The sequence below is a fragment of the Schistocerca americana genome, chromosome 2, assembly GCF_021461395.2.
Source record: "Schistocerca americana isolate TAMUIC-IGC-003095 chromosome 2, iqSchAmer2.1, whole genome shotgun sequence".
Classification (NCBI taxonomy): domain Eukaryota; kingdom Metazoa; phylum Arthropoda; class Insecta; order Orthoptera; family Acrididae; genus Schistocerca; species Schistocerca americana.
In genome coordinates this window covers 40,148,970-40,167,937 of record NC_060120.1, presented here as the reverse complement: position 1 = coordinate 40,167,937, position 18,968 = coordinate 40,148,970, and the positions used below count along the sequence as shown (strand labels likewise).

General features: G+C 49.8%; 39 non-coding genes across 39 annotated transcripts; 26 read left to right on the top strand and 13 right to left on the bottom strand.

Moving 5' to 3' along the window:
- The first annotated feature begins 102 nt into the window (after positions 1–102).
- On the top strand, positions 103–175 carry Trnav-aac. The gene has a single exon. It is a non-coding gene; the product is annotated as a tRNA-Val (tRNA).
- Positions 176–369: 194 nt separating this feature from the next.
- Positions 370–441, bottom strand: Trnap-agg. Its single transcript has one exon. It is a non-coding gene; the product is annotated as a tRNA-Pro (tRNA).
- Positions 442–843: 402 nt separating this feature from the next.
- Positions 844–916, top strand: Trnav-cac. The gene has a single exon. It is a non-coding gene; the product is annotated as a tRNA-Val (tRNA).
- A 157-nt stretch (positions 917–1,073) lies between these two features.
- Positions 1,074–1,146, top strand: Trnav-aac. Its single transcript has one exon. It is a non-coding gene; the product is annotated as a tRNA-Val (tRNA).
- A 194-nt stretch (positions 1,147–1,340) lies between these two features.
- Trnap-agg lies at positions 1,341–1,412 on the bottom strand. Its single transcript has one exon. It is a non-coding gene; the product is annotated as a tRNA-Pro (tRNA).
- A 402-nt stretch (positions 1,413–1,814) lies between these two features.
- Trnav-cac lies at positions 1,815–1,887 on the top strand. The gene has a single exon. It is a non-coding gene; the product is annotated as a tRNA-Val (tRNA).
- A 157-nt stretch (positions 1,888–2,044) lies between these two features.
- On the top strand, positions 2,045–2,117 carry Trnav-aac. The gene has a single exon. It is a non-coding gene; the product is annotated as a tRNA-Val (tRNA).
- Positions 2,118–2,311: 194 nt separating this feature from the next.
- Positions 2,312–2,383, bottom strand: Trnap-agg. The gene has a single exon. It is a non-coding gene; the product is annotated as a tRNA-Pro (tRNA).
- Positions 2,384–2,785: 402 nt separating this feature from the next.
- Positions 2,786–2,858, top strand: Trnav-cac. Its single transcript has one exon. It is a non-coding gene; the product is annotated as a tRNA-Val (tRNA).
- Positions 2,859–3,015: 157 nt separating this feature from the next.
- Trnav-aac lies at positions 3,016–3,088 on the top strand. The gene has a single exon. It is a non-coding gene; the product is annotated as a tRNA-Val (tRNA).
- Positions 3,089–3,282: 194 nt separating this feature from the next.
- On the bottom strand, positions 3,283–3,354 carry Trnap-agg. The gene has a single exon. It is a non-coding gene; the product is annotated as a tRNA-Pro (tRNA).
- Positions 3,355–9,997: 6,643 nt separating this feature from the next.
- Trnav-aac lies at positions 9,998–10,070 on the top strand. Its single transcript has one exon. It is a non-coding gene; the product is annotated as a tRNA-Val (tRNA).
- A 194-nt stretch (positions 10,071–10,264) lies between these two features.
- Positions 10,265–10,335, bottom strand: Trnap-agg. The gene has a single exon. It is a non-coding gene; the product is annotated as a tRNA-Pro (tRNA).
- Positions 10,336–10,737: 402 nt separating this feature from the next.
- Positions 10,738–10,810, top strand: Trnav-cac. The gene has a single exon. It is a non-coding gene; the product is annotated as a tRNA-Val (tRNA).
- A 157-nt stretch (positions 10,811–10,967) lies between these two features.
- Positions 10,968–11,040, top strand: Trnav-aac. Its single transcript has one exon. It is a non-coding gene; the product is annotated as a tRNA-Val (tRNA).
- Positions 11,041–11,234: 194 nt separating this feature from the next.
- On the bottom strand, positions 11,235–11,306 carry Trnap-agg. Its single transcript has one exon. It is a non-coding gene; the product is annotated as a tRNA-Pro (tRNA).
- Positions 11,307–11,708: 402 nt separating this feature from the next.
- Trnav-cac lies at positions 11,709–11,781 on the top strand. Its single transcript has one exon. It is a non-coding gene; the product is annotated as a tRNA-Val (tRNA).
- A 157-nt stretch (positions 11,782–11,938) lies between these two features.
- Trnav-aac lies at positions 11,939–12,011 on the top strand. The gene has a single exon. It is a non-coding gene; the product is annotated as a tRNA-Val (tRNA).
- Positions 12,012–12,205: 194 nt separating this feature from the next.
- On the bottom strand, positions 12,206–12,276 carry Trnap-agg. Its single transcript has one exon. It is a non-coding gene; the product is annotated as a tRNA-Pro (tRNA).
- A 402-nt stretch (positions 12,277–12,678) lies between these two features.
- On the top strand, positions 12,679–12,751 carry Trnav-cac. The gene has a single exon. It is a non-coding gene; the product is annotated as a tRNA-Val (tRNA).
- Positions 12,752–12,908: 157 nt separating this feature from the next.
- Positions 12,909–12,981, top strand: Trnav-aac. Its single transcript has one exon. It is a non-coding gene; the product is annotated as a tRNA-Val (tRNA).
- Positions 12,982–13,175: 194 nt separating this feature from the next.
- Positions 13,176–13,247, bottom strand: Trnap-agg. The gene has a single exon. It is a non-coding gene; the product is annotated as a tRNA-Pro (tRNA).
- A 402-nt stretch (positions 13,248–13,649) lies between these two features.
- Trnav-cac lies at positions 13,650–13,722 on the top strand. The gene has a single exon. It is a non-coding gene; the product is annotated as a tRNA-Val (tRNA).
- A 157-nt stretch (positions 13,723–13,879) lies between these two features.
- Trnav-aac lies at positions 13,880–13,952 on the top strand. The gene has a single exon. It is a non-coding gene; the product is annotated as a tRNA-Val (tRNA).
- A 194-nt stretch (positions 13,953–14,146) lies between these two features.
- Positions 14,147–14,218, bottom strand: Trnap-agg. Its single transcript has one exon. It is a non-coding gene; the product is annotated as a tRNA-Pro (tRNA).
- Positions 14,219–14,620: 402 nt separating this feature from the next.
- On the top strand, positions 14,621–14,693 carry Trnav-cac. Its single transcript has one exon. It is a non-coding gene; the product is annotated as a tRNA-Val (tRNA).
- A 157-nt stretch (positions 14,694–14,850) lies between these two features.
- Positions 14,851–14,923, top strand: Trnav-aac. Its single transcript has one exon. It is a non-coding gene; the product is annotated as a tRNA-Val (tRNA).
- A 194-nt stretch (positions 14,924–15,117) lies between these two features.
- On the bottom strand, positions 15,118–15,190 carry Trnap-agg. Its single transcript has one exon. It is a non-coding gene; the product is annotated as a tRNA-Pro (tRNA).
- Positions 15,191–15,591: 401 nt separating this feature from the next.
- On the top strand, positions 15,592–15,664 carry Trnav-cac. The gene has a single exon. It is a non-coding gene; the product is annotated as a tRNA-Val (tRNA).
- A 157-nt stretch (positions 15,665–15,821) lies between these two features.
- Positions 15,822–15,894, top strand: Trnav-aac. Its single transcript has one exon. It is a non-coding gene; the product is annotated as a tRNA-Val (tRNA).
- A 194-nt stretch (positions 15,895–16,088) lies between these two features.
- Trnap-agg lies at positions 16,089–16,160 on the bottom strand. The gene has a single exon. It is a non-coding gene; the product is annotated as a tRNA-Pro (tRNA).
- Positions 16,161–16,562: 402 nt separating this feature from the next.
- Trnav-cac lies at positions 16,563–16,635 on the top strand. The gene has a single exon. It is a non-coding gene; the product is annotated as a tRNA-Val (tRNA).
- Positions 16,636–16,792: 157 nt separating this feature from the next.
- Trnav-aac lies at positions 16,793–16,865 on the top strand. Its single transcript has one exon. It is a non-coding gene; the product is annotated as a tRNA-Val (tRNA).
- A 194-nt stretch (positions 16,866–17,059) lies between these two features.
- On the bottom strand, positions 17,060–17,131 carry Trnap-agg. The gene has a single exon. It is a non-coding gene; the product is annotated as a tRNA-Pro (tRNA).
- Positions 17,132–17,533: 402 nt separating this feature from the next.
- On the top strand, positions 17,534–17,606 carry Trnav-cac. The gene has a single exon. It is a non-coding gene; the product is annotated as a tRNA-Val (tRNA).
- Positions 17,607–17,763: 157 nt separating this feature from the next.
- Trnav-aac lies at positions 17,764–17,836 on the top strand. Its single transcript has one exon. It is a non-coding gene; the product is annotated as a tRNA-Val (tRNA).
- Positions 17,837–18,030: 194 nt separating this feature from the next.
- Trnap-agg lies at positions 18,031–18,102 on the bottom strand. The gene has a single exon. It is a non-coding gene; the product is annotated as a tRNA-Pro (tRNA).
- A 402-nt stretch (positions 18,103–18,504) lies between these two features.
- Positions 18,505–18,577, top strand: Trnav-cac. Its single transcript has one exon. It is a non-coding gene; the product is annotated as a tRNA-Val (tRNA).
- A 157-nt stretch (positions 18,578–18,734) lies between these two features.
- Positions 18,735–18,807, top strand: Trnav-aac. The gene has a single exon. It is a non-coding gene; the product is annotated as a tRNA-Val (tRNA).
- The last annotated feature ends 161 nt before the right edge of the window (positions 18,808–18,968 follow it).

Genomic DNA, 18,968 nt, shown 5'->3' with positions numbered 1-18,968 from the left:
TGCTGCATGTCCCTTCGTTTGCAAGTACCACATTTATTGAATTTTTCAGTTACGATGGCAACATCACTATAAGTCGTCTGTGAAGTAAGGTGCACACAAGCAGTTTCCGTGGTGTAGCGGTTATCACGTCTGCCTAACACGCAGAAGGTCCCCGGTTCGATCGCGGGCGGAAACACTTTTTCATCACTTTAAGCAAGACGTACTAACATGCATCTGCTACCATCTGTACCCGAAACCTTCGTAATCGCCTTCACGCGTCGGACCCGAGTGTCAATTGCTCACATCGAATAAGAAATTCATTTGATATTGACGGCGAGCTTTTTGCGCTGACTCAGCCACTGACGTGCGATCACTTTGCACAAAACGCTAGGGCTCGTCCGGGATTTGAACCCGGGACCTCCTGCACCCTAAGCAGGAATCATACCCCTAGACCAACGAGCCCTGTGACACGGCGAATGCCAATTATTCCAGTCCCTCGATGTCGTCCAGGGTGCCCTGGAAGTCTCGTGTACGCTGGCGGGATGGGGGCGGCGCGAATTCCTGCGGTCGGCGGCCTTCCTGGGCTATTGGTACCTTCATGTAGAGCTGCCGCTGGGCTCGCACTGCCTGCTGCTGAGAAAGTGATTGCTTTTGCTGATATGACTTGCAATAACGACTGCGCGAAACGCCGCTATCTCGTTAGGGGTGCTACGGCAGACACCCTCTCGAGCACCCCGAAGACTTCTTGAGCCCTCGGCTGTGATGGGTTCCAGGCTGACAAAGGAACTGTCGTGTGTGCATTCGCGGACGAGAGAAAGTCTGAGGCAAGTTCGAGTGAACAAGGATGGACTCCTCAGGTCCGTCGTTTCCGTAGTGTAGCGGTTATCACGTCTGCTTCACACGCAGAAGGTCCCCGGTTCGATCCCGGGCGGGAACAGTATTTTCCTGCCTATGTCGTATTGTCCTCCAATGAGCCACGTCGTGTGAGGATCTGCTGCATGTCCCTTCGTTTGCAAGTACCACATTTATTGAATTTTTCAGTTACGATGGCAACATCACTATAAGTCGTCTGTGAAGTAAGGTGCACACAAGCAGTTTCCGTGGTGTAGCGGTTATCACGTCTGCCTAACACGCAGAAGGTCCCCGGTTCGATCGCGGGCGGAAACACTTTTTCATCACTTTAAGCAAGACGTACTAACATGCATCTGCTACCATCTGTACCCGAAACCTTCGTAATCGCCTTCACGCGTCGGACCCGAGTGTCAATTGCTCACATCGAATAAGAAATTCATTTGATATTGACGGCGAGCTTTTTGCGCTGACTCAGCCACTGACGTGCGATCACTTTGCACAAAACGCTAGGGCTCGTCCGGGATTTGAACCCGGGACCTCCTGCACCCTAAGCAGGAATCATACCCCTAGACCAACGAGCCCTGTGACACGGCGAATGCCAATTATTCCAGTCCCTCGATGTCGTCCAGGGTGCCCTGGAAGTCTCGTGTACGCTGGCGGGATGGGGGCGGCGCGAATTCCTGCGGTCGGCGGCCTTCCTGGGCTATTGGTACCTTCATGTAGAGCTGCCGCTGGGCTCGCACTGCCTGCTGCTGAGAAAGTGATTGCTTTTGCTGATATGACTTGCAATAACGACTGCGCGAAACGCCGCTATCTCGTTAGGGGTGCTACGGCAGACACCCTCTCGAGCACCCCGAAGACTTCTTGAGCCCTCGGCTGTGATGGGTTCCAGGCTGACAAAGGAACTGTCGTGTGTGCATTCGCGGACGAGAGAAAGTCTGAGGCAAGTTCGAGTGAACAAGGATGGACTCCTCAGGTCCGTCGTTTCCGTAGTGTAGCGGTTATCACGTCTGCTTCACACGCAGAAGGTCCCCGGTTCGATCCCGGGCGGGAACAGTATTTTCCTGCCTATGTCGTATTGTCCTCCAATGAGCCACGTCGTGTGAGGATCTGCTGCATGTCCCTTCGTTTGCAAGTACCACATTTATTGAATTTTTCAGTTACGATGGCAACATCACTATAAGTCGTCTGTGAAGTAAGGTGCACACAAGCAGTTTCCGTGGTGTAGCGGTTATCACGTCTGCCTAACACGCAGAAGGTCCCCGGTTCGATCGCGGGCGGAAACACTTTTTCATCACTTTAAGCAAGACGTACTAACATGCATCTGCTACCATCTGTACCCGAAACCTTCGTAATCGCCTTCACGCGTCGGACCCGAGTGTCAATTGCTCACATCGAATAAGAAATTCATTTGATATTGACGGCGAGCTTTTTGCGCTGACTCAGCCACTGACGTGCGATCACTTTGCACAAAACGCTAGGGCTCGTCCGGGATTTGAACCCGGGACCTCCTGCACCCTAAGCAGGAATCATACCCCTAGACCAACGAGCCCTGTGACACGGCGAATGCCAATTATTCCAGTCCCTCGATGTCGTCCAGGGTGCCCTGGAAGTCTCGTGTACGCTGGCGGGATGGGGGCGGCGCGAATTCCTGCGGTCGGCGGCCTTCCTGGGCTATTGGTACCTTCATGTAGAGCTGCCGCTGGGCTCGCACTGCCTGCTGCTGAGAAAGTGATTGCTTTTGCTGATATGACTTGCAATAACGACTGCGCGAAACGCCGCTATCTCGTTAGGGGTGCTACGGCAGACACCCTCTCGAGCACCCCGAAGACTTCTTGAGCCCTCGGCTGTGATGGGTTCCAGGCTGACAAAGGAACTGTCGTGTGTGCATTCGCGGACGAGAGAAAGTCTGAGGCAAGTTCGAGTGAACAAGGATGGACTCCTCAGGTCCGTCGTTTCCGTAGTGTAGCGGTTATCACGTCTGCTTCACACGCAGAAGGTCCCCGGTTCGATCCCGGGCGGGAACAGTATTTTCCTGCCTATGTCGTATTGTCCTCCAATGAGCCACGTCGTGTGAGGATCTGCTGCATGTCCCTTCGTTTGCAAGTACCACATTTATTGAATTTTTCAGTTACGATGGCAACATCACTATAAGTCGTCTGTGAAGTAAGGTGCACACAAGCAGTTTCCGTGGTGTAGCGGTTATCACGTCTGCCTAACACGCAGAAGGTCCCCGGTTCGATCGCGGGCGGAAACACTTTTTCATCACTTTAAGCAAGACGTACTAACATGCATCTGCTACCATCTCTACCCGAAACCTTCGTAATCGCCTTCACGCGTCGGACCCGAGTGTCAATTGCTCACATCGAATAAGAAATTCATTTGATATTGACGGCGAGCTTTTTGCGCTGACTCAGCCACTGACGTGCGATCACTTTGCACAAAACGCTAGGGCTCGTCCGGGATTTGAACCCGGGACCTCCTGCACCCTAAGCAGGAATCATACCCCTAGACCAACGAGCCCTGTGACACGGCGAATGCCAATTATTCCAGTCCCTCGATGTCGTCCAGGGTGCCCTGGAAGTCTCGTGTACGCTGGCGGGATGGGGGCGGCGCGAATTCCTGCGGTCGGCGGCCTTCCTGGGCTATTGGTACCTTCATGTAGAGCTGCCGCTGGGCTCGCACTGCCTGCTGCTGAGAAAGTGATTGCTTTTGCTGATATGACTTGCAATAACGACTGCGCGAAACGCCGCTATCTCGTTAGGGGTGCTACGGCAGACACCCTCTCGAGCACCCCGAAGACTTCTTGAGCCCTCGGCTGTGATGGGTTTCAGGCTGACAAAGGAACTGTCGTGTGTGCATTCGCGGACGAGAGAAAGTCTGAGGCAAGTTCGAGTGAACAAGGATGGACTCCTCAGGTCCGTCGTTTCCGTAGTGTAGAAGACGAGGTGGCCGAGTGGACATTCTGGCTTTAGCCGTCGCCGCGGTCGGACGTGCTTGTTGCTTGCTCCGCATACGCTTGCGCAATCGCCGGTGTTTTGTGTTTACGTACAGCTGTCTGTGCATTTTCGTAGTGTTATTGCATTTGGTGGTCCTGATAAGTGTTTTTGAAGTGTTATTGTCCATTCTCCGTTTCGTTCTTCGTCGCGATTTCGGTTTGTACCGGAATTTCGTCGGCACAGAAGATCATGTCTGACACCGTCAGGAAGAATACGTTAGTCTTCTCGTTCGAGAAGGAAACCCGGCCGGTCCAACCCACTGCACTGGAGATCCATGACTGGCTCACAGAGGTAATCTGTATCAATTCTGACTCTGTTCACACCACGCAGTTAGATGCTGAAAAATACTGTGTTTATGTTAAATTTCTGAACTCCGTGACTATCGATAAGTTACTTGCAAAATGGGGTAATTCTGTTGAATTTGTTCATCGAGATGGTTCAAAAAGTAATGTTTCTGTCCGAAAAGCTGATATCATGTACACCAACGTGAGGATTTTGAACGTTCCTATCGAAGTTGACAATCAGTTGATCAAAGACGCTCTATCTAAATATGGGGAAGTTAAATCCATCTATAACGAACGATGGTCGAAGCTGTACAAGATACAGTGTTATAATGGCATTAGGTCCGTCGAAATGGAGGTGAAAGCCAATATTCCGTCCCATATATCTGTTGCAGGTCATAAAGCACATGTTGTTTATTCTGGACAGGAGCGTACGTGTAATATTTGTAACGAGACAGGTCATTTCAGGCAAGATTGTCCACGCCGTGTTTTTGTCCTCCGGAATAATCTAACACAGCGTCAAAAATTGACCCTTAGCGACGTCTTACCAAGCAACAACTCCCCTCCTTCTGCTAATGACAGTGGTGCAGGTACTTCTACAATGCCCGCTGTAACTAACACAGAGTTCCCACCTCTGCAAGTAATAACAAGTCACCCTTCTGTTCCCGAATGCGATCTTCAGAATAAGAAACGACCGTTGGAGGTGACTGATGACGGCTCGGACGGCGAGTCCTCCCGCAACTCCCCCTCCACCCGCAAACAGAAGCAATGTGACGCAAATGTGTTAGAGGAAACAGACAGCACATGTATGGAAATGACGACAGCGGCTAAGACAACCCAACCGCTGTCGGCTGCCGCACAGGTACCAACCGACCACAGAGGCGAAGCAGTAACGGTTGTCGCGGCGACGGACGTGCCGCACTCCGAACCCCATGAGGTGACGGAGCAGAACCGCATTCACGAACTTACCGACCCCCAACCAACCGATTCAGTCAGTGCCCTGGAGTTAGTGCCGGAAGGACAAGGAAGTGGACGTCATGAACAGGACACTGTTGAGGCAGCTTCGGTCTCTACGGTGGTGACGATAGACAACGCGAAGGACGGCGCGTTGAACCACGATGTCCAAAGACGTAGACTCAAACCGCAACCTAATCTCAAAGCTTCCCGTAACCAAAGCAAACAACGACCTGGACAAGATGACGCAACGGCCAAGAATGTCCTGTATGAAATTATTACGGAAGAACCTAAGGATGTACCTTCAAGTACCATTACTGATGGAAAGCCCCTCTGCAAAACTAAAACCCGAGAACTTAGGAATACGCCACCACACTGAGGATCACCATTCACCAAAAAAAAAAAAAAAAAGGGGGAAAAATATCGTTGAACCGCTTTACGTTCTGATTGTCCTATTGTCTTAGTCATTTTTCGGAGGAACCAAACGCAGTGGTTCATGTATTTTCCATACTCATAGGTATTTCTCTGTAGATTATTCTTGCAGGTGCTTGTTGAAGTGGAATATTTTATCCCTTCTAGAAGCGACACAGCTCCCTGTTTTTATCATTATTTTACAATTTTTTTTTATTCCTTTATGTACATTTTTATGTAAACTAAATGTCCCAGGCGTATACTTTTGCAACTATCAATGTTAACAGGATTACATCGACGACTAAAATTGCGGCGCTCAAAGAGTACCTATATGAGTCAGGGACGGACATTGTTTTCCTACAAGAAGTTGTACTCACTAACCTTACAGTGCCAGGATATTTGTCTATTTCAAATGTCTCGCTTGACACTAACGTAGGGACAGCAATTTTAGTCAGGGAGGGGATCCCTGTCACAGATATTGAAAGATTGGAATCCGGCAGAGCGATAGGTATAAAAGTCTTTGGTTTTACTCTTATCAATCTGTATGCCCCTTCCGGCACATCCAATAGAATGGCAAGAGCACAGTTCTTTAAAGACGAGATCATTTATTTATTGCGGAAAAACCCAACGGATCTTATAATCGGCGGTGATTTTAATTGTGTGATCAATAAAAAAGACCAGGTTCCAAATTTTAATAACTGCAATGAATTGAAGCGTTTTGTCACTGTTTTACAGCTTAAAGATGCTTGGGAAATAACGTATCCCACATTTGTGGCTTTCACATATATCGGTCCTCAATCACGAAGTAGAATTGACAGACTCTACATATCGCAAAGTCTAGTCAGCTCTTTCATTAAAGCGGAGACGACTCCTGTCTACTTTTCTGATCATAGTGCCGTGCTTGCTACCGTCAACCTTACTGCGCAACCTACTCGTCGTTTCAGAAGTCAATGGCACCTTAACATGTCACTGATGCAGGACGACGGACTAGAGGAAAGTTTGACAGAAGCGTGGGCGATGTGCCTCCGCTCCGTAAACAGGCATGTCTCAGTACTAGACTGGTGGTGCAACAGGGCAAAGCCTAAACTGCGAAAAGTTCTCATCCATTATGGTGCACAACGATCGAAAGACTTGAAAAATTCCATAGAATTTTATTACACCGTGCTGCGAAATCTATACGAGCAGGCAGACACTTCCAACATCCGTCTGGTAGATATCAAGCGAACCAAGGCCAAATTGCTCAGCATTAAAAGACAGCAGATGGAGGGTCTGAAAATAAAATCAAAGGCTAAAACAGTCGTGGAGGATGAACATGCTTCCTTGTACCATCTACTGAGGCACGAAAGAAACAGGAGACGCACCTTCATCGATGGACTTCAGTCTGAAAATGGCGAGACACTCACGACTCAGAGAGACATCGTCAATGCAGTGCACAAGTATTACGAAGACCTATACTCAGTCAGTCCTGTATGTGAAGAGTCCTTCGATGATTACCTTAGTTCCATAGCTCCTCAGGTGTCGGATGAGGAAAACGAAAATCTTCTCGTCGAGTGTCCTAACGAAGAAATCTACAGAACCATCTGCAAGTCTCCTTTGAAGAAATCACCGGGACCAGATGGTTTGCCTGTTGAATTTTATATACGATACTGGCCTTTGATTGGTGACATGTTTACCCGAATCACAAACGAGGTGCTTCAGGGAAAACAGATACCTTCTGTTTTTAAAGAGAGTACAATAGTACTCATTCCAAAAACTACTGCAAAAACAAACCTTAATAACTTTCGTCCCATCTCTCTGTTAAACTCTGATTATAAAATTATCAGCAGAATTATCAACAACAGACTCTCACAGCTCGCTACAAAGATAGTAAGCCCATACCAGTCATGTGTTCCTCATAGGAGTATTTTTAAAAGCATAGCTGAATATAGAGATGTAATTGCAATCACTGCTGTGACCAATATCAAATGTGCTATCATGTTTATTGACTTCCAGAAAGCTTTTGATCGTGTGGATCATAGATTCCTTAATGCCACACTGAAGAAAATAGGTTTTAATGAGCGCGTCCTAAGTGTGATTAGAAATATTGCAACAGGAATCAGCGCTTGTATCTCAGTCAACAGCCAGAGGACAAAGCAGATCCAGATCAGGCGTGGCGTGCCTCAAGGCAGCCCCCTCTCAATGCTCCTCTTCGTGCTGTCTTTAGAGCCTTTTCTCCGCAGTGTTCATGTCACCCTGACTGGCCTCACATTATCTGCTCACCGAACTGTTATAAACGCCTATGCCGATGATGTCGGAGTCGTAGTGCGTAATGCCGAAGACATTTCGAAATTGGACATACTAATTAAGAAGTACTGTAGCGTCTCCGGAGCGAGTCTCAACGCAAACAAAAGCAAACTTTTAAACCTACGGGGTTTTCACCACACCACATTAGCCTGGGCGACAAAAGTCACCCAGTGCAAAGCACTGGGAATAACGCTGACGCCTTGTCCATTGAAAATGGCAGCTATCAATTGGAGAAATACGTCAGGACAAATTCTTGGAATAACAAGAGAAAACCTTTCCCGTAATATGAACCAGTTTCAGAGGGTACTTTTCATTAACAACTGCCTCCTCTCCAAAGGTTACTTTACAGCGCAGATCTTCCCGTTACCAAAAATGATTGGAAAACAGATAATGTCTACCATTGCCAGTTATCTGTGGAGAGGTGAAATATTCCGAGTAGCTGCAACAACAGCGACCTTAGATCCCAGGAAAGGAGGTTTAGGTTTAGTTGACATTAGAAATAAGGCGTCTGCACTTTTTATAAAAAGGACCGCCACTATCCTTAGCGACCACGCTGACAGCGTTACAACTAAATTATTTGAAGTTGTCAGGCCTGCAAGTCTACAGCCACCGGTGAATGTGCAAAAAATAAATAACCGGCTCCAGCACGTTCGAGTATATTTCGTGGAACTCAGCTATCTTGGCAATGCCATAATCAACTCACGACGGATCACGGCCCGCGATATTCTGTGTCATCGAAGGAAAATGGAGGGGAGAAACAAATTAGAAAGCCAATACCCACATTTTGATTGGGACGCCATATGGGAAAATATTCATATGCGTGGTCTTCCATCCGACGTCAAATCAACATGGTATAAAACAGTGAATGGGACCATCAGCACTAATGAAAGGCTACATGCAATCGGCATTAGCGAAACGAATCTATGTCTCAAATGCAAACTGATCGATACGTTAGTGCACAGATTAACGTGCGGTGGGAATCTACAAATCTGTAATTGGATTAGAGAACAACTTGCATTTCTTACGAGGTCTTCGGTAGAAAATTTTCCCCCTGTGACATTCCTCAGGCCTCAGACTCGCTATTTTCCCGCAACAAAAAACAACTCCGTCCACTGGTTAATGGGACACTATGTGAACTACGTAATTAATCACCTGGGATCTGACAATTCCATTGAGTTTTACGTGCACTTGAAGTTTGCTTTTTATAGAGCCCTGAAATATAAAGATCACAAGAAAAACTACGGCAATATGCTAAAAATAGTATTTGAGCGACTGGGCATTGGTTGACATGCGGCTGAGATAAACACAAATCATTTCTTTAAGCGAATGGACGCTTGTTTTCTAAAAACCAGGAAAAAAAAAAAAAAATTACAATTTTCCAGCTTCATATAACCATCAATTATACTCTGCTAACTCAGAAGGCTATTTTGTTCGTTCCACTGCAGAGGCCGAAAAAAAAACAAACAAAAAAACGTTAAAAAAAAAAGAAGAAAAAAAAATTAAGAACAAGAAACAACAAAAAATCACCATCGTAGGATACAGATAAGTTTTTTTTTTTTTTTACGATTTTATTACTAACATGGAAGTCTCATTTCTTTTAATGGAAGAGGATTTTTCTCCTTTTTTTTTTATTATTATTATACCTATCAAGAAGACAATAAGGCTATGGCAATAGTGCCTTACCTTAACACTTATTTTTTGCATTCAATGAAGATTCTTCCCTTACAAGAAAAAAAAAAGCGAAAATAAACCAAACCAACTAATACAAAAAAAAAAAAAAAAAAGAACTAGACCATGAGCAACCAAATATACACAATCAGCATCCATTGCTTCATGATTACTTTTTTGTTACAAAAAGGCATGTTTTTTGTTGTCACGAAGCAGTGGGAATAATATATATCTACTAAATAAATACCGCACACGCTACAAAAAAAAAAAAAAAAAAAAAAAAAAAAAAAAAAAAAAAAAAAAAGTGGTTAAGGCAAAAAAAAAAAAAAAAAGAAAAAAAAAAAAAGTAGTGTAGCGGTTATCACGTCTGCTTCACACGCAGAAGGTCCCCGGTTCGATCCCGGGCGGGAACAGTATTTTCCTGCCTATGTCGCATTGTCCTCCAATGAGCCACGTCGTGTGTGGATCTGCTGCATGTCCCTTCGTTTGCAAGTACCACATTTATTGAATTTTTCAGTTACGATGGCAACATCACTATAAGTCGTCTGTGAAGTAAGGTGCACACAAGCAGTTTCCGTGGTGTAGCGGTTATCACGTCTGACTAACACGCAGAAGGTCCCCGGTTCGATCCCGGGCGGAAACACTTTTTCATCACTTTAAGCAAGACGTACTAACATGCATCTGCTACCATCTGTACCCGAAACCTTCGTAATCGCCTTCACGCGTCGGACCCGAGTGTCAATTGCTCACATCGAATAAGAAATTCATTTGATATTGACGGCGAGCTTTTTGCGCTGACTCAGCCACTGACGTGCGATCACTTTGCACAAAACGCTAGGGCTCGTCCGGGATTTGAACCCGGACCTCCTGCACCCTAAGCAGGAATCATACCCCTAGACCAACGAGCCCTGTGACACGGCGAATGCCAATTATTCCAGTCCCTCGATGTCGTCCAGGGTGCCCTGGAAGTCTCGTGTACGCTGGCGGGATGGGGGCGGCGCGAATTCCTGCGGTCGGCGGCCTTCCTGGGCTATTGGTACCTTCATGTAGAGCTGCCGCTGGGCTCGCACTGCCTGCTGCTGAGAAAGTGATTGCTTTTGCTGATATGACTTGCAATAACGACTGCGCGAAACGCCGCTATCTCGTTAGGGGTGCTACGGCAGACACCCTCTCGAGCACCCCGAAGACTTCTTGAGCCCTCGGCTGTGATGGGTTCCAGGCTGACAAAGGAACTGTCGTGTGTGCATTCGCGGACGAGAGAAAGTCTGAGGCAAGTTCGAGTGAACAAGGATGGACTCCTCAGGTCCGTCGTTTCCGTAGTGTAGCGGTTATCACGTCTGCTTCACACGCAGAAGGTCCCCGGTTCGATCCCGGGCGGGAACAGTATTTTCCTGCCTATGTCGTATTGTCCTCCAATGAGCCACGTCGTGTGAGGATCTGCTGCATGTCCCTTCGTTTGCAAGTACCACATTTATTGAATTTTTCAGTTACGATGGCAACATCACTATAAGTCGTCTGTGAAGTAAGGTGCACACAAGCAGTTTCCGTGGTGTAGCGGTTATCACGTCTGCCTAACACGCAGAAGGTCCCCGGTTCGATCGCGGGCGGAAACACTTTTTCATCACTTTAAGCAAGACGTACTAACATGCATCTGCTACCATCTGTACCCGAAACCTTCGTAATCGCCTTCACGCGTCGGACCCGAGTGTCAATTGCTCACATCGAATAAGAAATTCATTTGATATTGACGGCGAGCTTTTTGCGCTGACTCAGCCACTGACGTGCGATCACTTTGCACAAAACGCTAGGGCTCGTCCGGGATTTGAACCCGGGACCTCCTGCACCCTAAGCAGGAATCATACCCCTAGACCAACGAGCCCTGTGACACGGCGAATGCCAATTATTCCAGTCCCTCGATGTCGTCCAGGGTGCCCTGGAAGTCTCGTGTACGCTGGCGGGATGGGGGCGGCGCGAATTCCTGCGGTCGGCGGCCTTCCTGGGCTATTGGTACCTTCATGTAGAGCTGCCGCTGGGCTCGCACTGCCTGCTGCTGAGAAAGTGATTGCTTTTGCTGATATGACTTGCAATAACGACTGCGCGAAACGCCGCTATCTCGTTAGGGGTGCTACGGCAGACACCCTCTCGAGCACCCCGAAGACTTCTTGAGCCCTCGGCTGTGATGGGTTCCAGGCTGACAAAGGAACTGTCGTGTGTGCATTCGCGGACGAGAGAAAGTCTGAGGCAAGTTCGAGTGAACAAGGATGGACTCCTCAGGTCCGTCGTTTCCGTAGTGTAGCGGTTATCACGTCTGCTTCACACGCAGAAGGTCCCCGGTTCGATCCCGGGCGGGAACAGTATTTTCCTGCCTATGTCGCATTGTCCTCCAATGAGCCACGTCGTGTGTGGATCTGCTGCATGTCCCTTCGTTTGCAAGTACCACATTTATTGAATTTTTCAGTTACGATGGCAACATCACTATAAGTCGTCTGTGAAGTAAGGTGCACACAAGCAGTTTCCGTGGTGTAGCGGTTATCACGTCTGACTAACACGCAGAAGGTCCCCGGTTCGATCCCGGGCGGAAACACTTTTTCATCACTTTAAGCAAGACGTACTAACATGCATCTGCTACCATCTGTACCCGAAACCTTCGTAATCGCCTTCACGCGTCGGACCCGAGTGTCAATTGCTCACATCGAATAAGAAATTCATTTGATATTGACGGCGAGCTTTTTGCGCTGACTCAGCCACTGACGTGCGATCACTTTGCACAAAACGCTAGGGCTCGTCCGGGATTTGAACCCGGACCTCCTGCACCCTAAGCAGGAATCATACCCCTAGACCAACGAGCCCTGTGACACGGCGAATGCCAATTATTCCAGTCCCTCGATGTCGTCCAGGGTGCCCTGGAAGTCTCGTGTACGCTGGCGGGATGGGGGCGGCGCGAATTCCTGCGGTCGGCGGCCTTCCTGGGCTATTGGTACCTTCATGTAGAGCTGCCGCTGGGCTCGCACTGCCTGCTGCTGAGAAAGTGATTGCTTTTGCTGATATGGCTTGCAATAACGACTGCGCGAAACGCCGCTATCTCGTTAGGGGTGCTACGGCAGACACCCTCTCGAGCACCCCGAAGACTTCTTGAGCCCTCGGCTGTGATGGGTTCCAGGCTGACAAAGGAACTGTCGTGTGTGCATTCGCGGGCGAGAGAAAGTCTGAGGCAAGTTCGAGTGAACAAGGATGGACTCCTCAGGTCCGTCGTTTCCGTAGTGTAGCGGTTATCACGTTTGCTTCACACGCAGAAGGTCCCCGGTTCGATCCCGGGCGGGAACAGTATTTTCCTGCCTATGTCGTATTGTCCTCCAATGAGCCACGTCGTGTGTGGATCTGCTGCATGTCCCTTCGTTTGCAAGTACCACATTTATTGAATTTTTCAGTTACGATGGCAACATCACTATAAGTCGTCTGTGAAGTAAGGTGCACACAAGCAGTTTCCGTGGTGTAGCGGTTATCACGTCTGCCTAACACGCAGAAGGTCCCCGGTTCGATCCCGGGCGGAAACACTTTTTCATCACTTTAAGCAAGACGTACTAACATGCATCTGCTACCATCTGTACCCGAAACCTTCGTAATCGCCTTCACGCGTCGGACCCGAGTGTCAATTGCTCACATCGAATAAGAAATTCATTTGATATTGACGGCGAGCTTTTTGCGCTGACTCAGCCACTGACGTGCGATCACTTTGCACAAAACGCTAGGGCTCGTCCGGGATTTGAACCCGGGACCTCCTGCACCCTAAGCAGGAATCATACCCCTAGACCAACGAGCCCTGTGACACGGCGAATGCCAATTATTCCGGTCCCTCGATGTCGTCCAGGGTGCCCTGGAAGTCTCGTGTACGCTGGCGGGATGGGGGCGGCGCGAATTCCTGCGGTCGGCGGCCTTCCTGGGCTATTGGTACCTTCATGTAGAGCTGCCGCTGGGCTCGCACTGCCTGCTGCTGAGAAAGTGATTGCTTTTGCTGATATGACTTGCAATAACGACTGCGCGAAACGCCGCTATCTCGTTAGGGGTGCTACGGCAGACACCCTCTCGAGCACCCCGAAGACTTCTTGAGCCCTCGGCTGTGATGGGTTCCAGGCTGACAAAGGAACTGTCGTGTGTGCATTCGCGGACGAGAGAAAGTCTGAGGCAAGTTCGAGTGAACAAGGATGGACTCCTCAGGTCCGTCGTTTCCGTAGTGTAGCGGTTATCACGTCTGCTTCACACGCAGAAGGTCCCCGGTTCGATCCCGGGCGGGAACAGTATTTTCCTGCCTATGTCGTATTGTCCTCCAATGAGCCACGTCGTGTGTGGATCTGCTGCATGTCCCTTCGTTTGCAAGTACCACATTTATTGAATTTTTCAGTTACGATGGCAACATCACTATAAGTCGTCTGTGAAGTAAGGTGCACACAAGCAGTTTCCGTGGTGTAGCGGTTATCACGTCTGCCTAACACGCAGAAGGTCCCCGGTTCGATCCCGGGCGGAAACACTTTTTCATCACTTTAAGCAAGACGTACTAACATGCATCTGCTACCATCTGTACCCGAAACCTTCGTAATCGCCTTCACGCGTCGGACCCGAGTGTCAATTGCTCACATCGAATAAGAAATTCATTTGATATTGACGGCGAGCTTTTTGCGCTGACTCAGCCACTGACGTGCGATCACTTTGCACAAAACGCTAGGGCTCGTCCGGGACTTGAACCCGGGACCTCCTGCACCCTAAGCAGGAATCATACCCCTAGACCAACGAGCCCTGTGACACGGCGAATGCCAATTATTCCAGTCCCTCGATGTCGTCCAGGGTGCCCTGGAAGTCTCGTGTACGCTGGCGGGATGGGGGCGGCGCGAATTCCTGCGGTCGGCGGCCTTCCTGGGCTATTGGTACCTTCATGTAGAGCTGCCGCTGGGCTCGCACTGCCTGCTGCTGAGAAAGTGATTGCTTTTGCTGATATGACTTGCAATAACGACTGCGCGAAACGCCGCTATCTCGTTAGGGGTGCTACGGCAGACACCCTCTCGAGCACCCCGAAGACTTCTTGAGCCCTCGGCTGTGATGGGTTCCAGGCTGACAAAGGAACTGTCGTGTGTGCATTCGCGGACGAGAGAAAGTCTGAGGCAAGTTCGAGTGAACAAGGATGGACTCCTCAGGTCCGTCGTTTCCGTAGTGTAGCGGTTATCACGTCTGCTTCACACGCAGAAGGTCCCCGGTTCGATCCCGGGCGGGAACAGTATTTTCCTGCCTATGTCGTATTGTCCTCCAATGAGCCACGTCGTGTGTGGATCTGCTGCATGTCCCTTCGTTTGCAAGTACCACATTTATTGAATTTTTCAGTTACGATGGCAACATCACTATAAGTCGTCTGTGAAGTAAGGTGCACACAAGCAGTTTCCGTGGTGTAGCGGTTATCACGTCTGCCTAACACGCAGAAGGTCCCCGGTTCGATCCCGGGCGGAAACACTTTTTCATCACTTTAAGCAAGACGTACTAACATGCGTCTGCTACCATCTGTACCCGAAACCTTCGTAATCGCCTTCACGCGTCGGACCCGAGTGTCAATTGCTCACATCGAATAAGAAATTCATTTGATATTGACGGCGAGCTTTTTGCGCTGACTCAGCCACTGACGTGCGATCACTTTGCACAAAACGCTAGGGCTCGTCCGGGGCTTGAACCCGGGACCTCCTGCACCCTAAGCAGGAATCATACCCCTAGACCAACGAGTCCTGTGACACGGCGAGTGCCAATTATTCCAGTCCCTCGATGTCGTCCAGGGTGCCCTGGAAGTCTCGTGTACGCTGGCGGGATGGGGGCGGCGCGAATTCCTGCGGTCGGCGGCCTTCCTGGGCTATTGGTACCTTCATGTAGAGCTGCCGCTGGGCTCGCACTGCCTGCTGCTGAGGAAGTGATTGCTTTTGCTGATATGGCTTGCAATAACGACTGCGCGAAACGCCGCTATCTCGTTAGGGGTGCTACGGCAGACACCCTCTCGAGCACCCCGAAGACTTCTTGAGCCCTCGGCTGTGATGGGTTCCAGGCTGACAAAGGAACTGTCGTGTGTGCATTCGCGGACGAGAGAAAGTCTGAGGCAAGTTCGAGTGAACAAGGATGGACTCCTCAGGTCCGTCGTTTCCGTAGTGTAGCGGTTATCACGTCTGCTTCACACGCAGAAGGTCCCCGGTTCGATCCCGGGCACGAACAGTATTTTCCTGCCTATGTCGTATTGTCCTCCAATGAGCCACGTCGTGTGTGGATCTGCTGCATGTCCCTTCGTTTGCAAGTACCACATTTATTGAATTTTTCGGTTACGATGGCAACATCACTATAAGTCGTCTGTGAAGTAAAATGCACACAAGCAGTTTCCGTGGTGTAGTGGTTATCACGTCTGCCTAACACGCAGAAGGTCCCCGGTTCGATCCCGGGCGGAAACACTTTTTCATCACTTTAAGCAAGACGTACTAACATGCATCTGCTACCATCTGTACCCGAAACCTTCGTAATCGCCTTCACGCGTCGGACCCGAGTGTCAATTGCTCACATCGAATAAGAAATTCATTTGATATTGACGGCGAGCTTTTTGCGCTGACTCAGCCACTGACGTGCGATCACTTTGCACAAAACGCTAGGGCTCGTCCGGGACTTGAACCCGGGACCTCCTGCACCCTAAGCAGGAATCATACCCCTAGACCAACGAGCCCTGTGACACGGCGAATGCCAATTATTCCAGTCCCTCGATGTCGTCCAGGGTGCCCTGGAAGTCTCGTGTACGCTGGCGGGATGGGGGCGGCGCGAATTCCTGCGGTCGGCGGCCTTCCTGGGCTATTGGTACCTTCATGTAGAGCTGCCGCTGGGCTCGCACTGCCTGCTGCTGAGAAAGTGATTGCTTTTGCTGATATGGCTTGCAATAACGACTGCGCGAAACGCCGCTATCTCGTTAGGGGTGCTACGGCAGACACCCTCTCGAGCACCCCGAAGACTTCTTGAGCCCTCGGCTGTGATGGGTTCCAGGCTGACAAAGGAACTGTCGTGTGTGCATTCGCGGACGAGAGAAAGTCTGAGGCAAGTTCGAGTGAACAAGGATGGACTCCTCAGGTCCGTCGTTTCCGTAGTGTAGCGGTTATCACGTCTGTTTCACACGCAGAAGGTCCCCGGTTCGATCCCGGGCGGGAACAGTATTTTCCTGCCTATGTCGTATTGTCCTCCAATGAGCCACGTCGTGTGTGGATCTGCTGCATGTCCCTTCGTTTGCAAGTACCACATTTATTGAATTTTTCAGTTACGATGGCAACATCACTATAAGTCGTCTGTGAAGTAAGGTGCACACAAGCAGTTTCCGTGGTGTAGCGGTTATCACGTCTGCCTAACACGCAGAAGGTCCCCGGTTCGATCCCGGGCGGAAACACTTTTTCATCACTTTAAGCAAGACGTACTAACATGCATCTGCTACCATCTGTACCCGAAACCTTCGTAATCGCCTTCACGCGTCGGACCCGAGTGTCAATTGCTCACATCGAATAAGAAATTCATTTGATATTGACGGCGAGCTTTTTGCGCTGACTCAGCCACTGACGTGCGATCACTTTGCACAAAACGCTAGGGCTCGTCCGGGACTTGAACCCGGGACCTCCTGCACCCTAAGCAGGAATCATACCCCTAGACCAACGAGCCCTGTGACACGGCGAATGCCAATTATTCCAGTCCCTCGATGTCGTCCAGGGTGCCCTGGAAGTCTCGTGTACGCTGGCGGGATGGGGGCGGCGCGAATTCCTGCGGTCGGCGGCCTTCCTGGGCTATTGGTACCTTCATGTAGAGCTGCCGCTGGGCTCGCACTGCCTGCTGCTGAGAAAGTGATTGCTTTTGCTGATATGGCTTGCAATAACGACTGCGCGAAACGCCGCTATCTCGTTAGGGGTGCTACGGCAGACACCCTCTCGAGCACCCCGAAGACTTCTTGAGCCCTCGGCTGTGATGGGTTCCAGGCTGACAAAGGAACTGTCGTGTGTGCATTCGCGGACGAGAGAAAGTCTGAGGCAAGTTCGAGTGAACAAGGATGGACTCCTCAGGTCCGTCGTTTCCGTAGTGTAGCGGTTATCACGTCTGCTTCACACGCAGAAGGTCCCCGGTTCGATCCCGGGCACGAACAGTATTTTCCTGCCTATGTCGTATTGTCCTCCAATGAGCCACGTCGTGTGTGGATCTGCTGCATGTCCCTTCGTTTGCAAGTACCACATTTATTGAATTTTTCAGTTACGATGGCAACATCACTATAAGTCGTCTGTGAAGTAAGGTGCACACAAGCAGTTTCCGTGGTGTAGCGGTTATCACGTCTGCCTAACACGCAGAAGGTCCCCGGTTCGATCCCGGGCGGAAACACTTTTTCATCACTTTAAGCAAGACGTACTAACATGCATCTGCTACCATCTGTACCCGAAACCTTCGTAATCGCCTTCACGCGTCGGACCCGAGTGTCAATTGCTCACATCGAATAAGAAATTCATTTGATATTGACGGCGAGCTTTTTGCGCTGACTCAGCCACTGACGTGCGATCAGTTTGCACAAAACGCTAGGGCTCGTCCGGGATTTGAACCCGGGACCTCCTGCACCCTAAGCAGGAATCATACCCCTAGACCAACGAGCCCTGTGACACGGCGAATGCCAATTATTCCAGTCCCTCGATGTCGTCCAGGGTGCCCTGGAAGTCTCGTGTACGCTGGCGGGATGGGGGCGGCGCGAATTCCTGCGGTCGGCGGCCTTCCTGGGCTATTGGTACCTTCATGTAGAGCTGCCGCTGGGCTCGCACTGCCTGCTGCTGAGAAAGTGATTGCTTTTGCTGATATGGCTTGCAATAACGACTGCGCGAAACGCCGCTATCTCGTTAGGGGTGCTACGGCAGACACCCTCTCGAGCACCCCGAAGACTTCTTGAGCCCTCGGCTGTGATGGGTTCCAGGCTGACAAAGGAACTGTCGTGTGTGCATTCGCGGGCGAGAGAAAGTCTGAGGCAAGTTCGAGTGAACAAGGATGGACTCCTCAGGTCCGTCGTTTCCGTAGTGTAGCGGTTATCACGTCTGCTTCACACGCAGAAGGTCCCCGGTTCGATCCCGGGCGGGAACAGTATTTTCCTGCCTATGTCGTATTGTCCTCCAATGAGCCACGTCGTGTGTGGATCTGCTGCATGTCCCTTCGTTTGCAAGTACCACATTTATTGAATTTTTCAGTTACGATGGCAACATCACTATAAGTCGTCTGTGAAGTAAGGTGCACACAAGCAGTTTCCGTGGTGTAGCGGTTATCACGTCTGCCTAACACGCAGAAGGTCCCCGGTTCGATCCCGGGCGGAAACACTTTTTCATCACTTTAAGCAAGACGTACTGACATGCATCTGCTACCATCTGTACCCGAAACCTTCGTAATCGCCTTCACGCGTCGGACCCGAGTGTCAATTGCTCACATCGAATAAGAAATTCATTTGATATTGACGGCGAGCTTTTTGCGCTGACTCAGC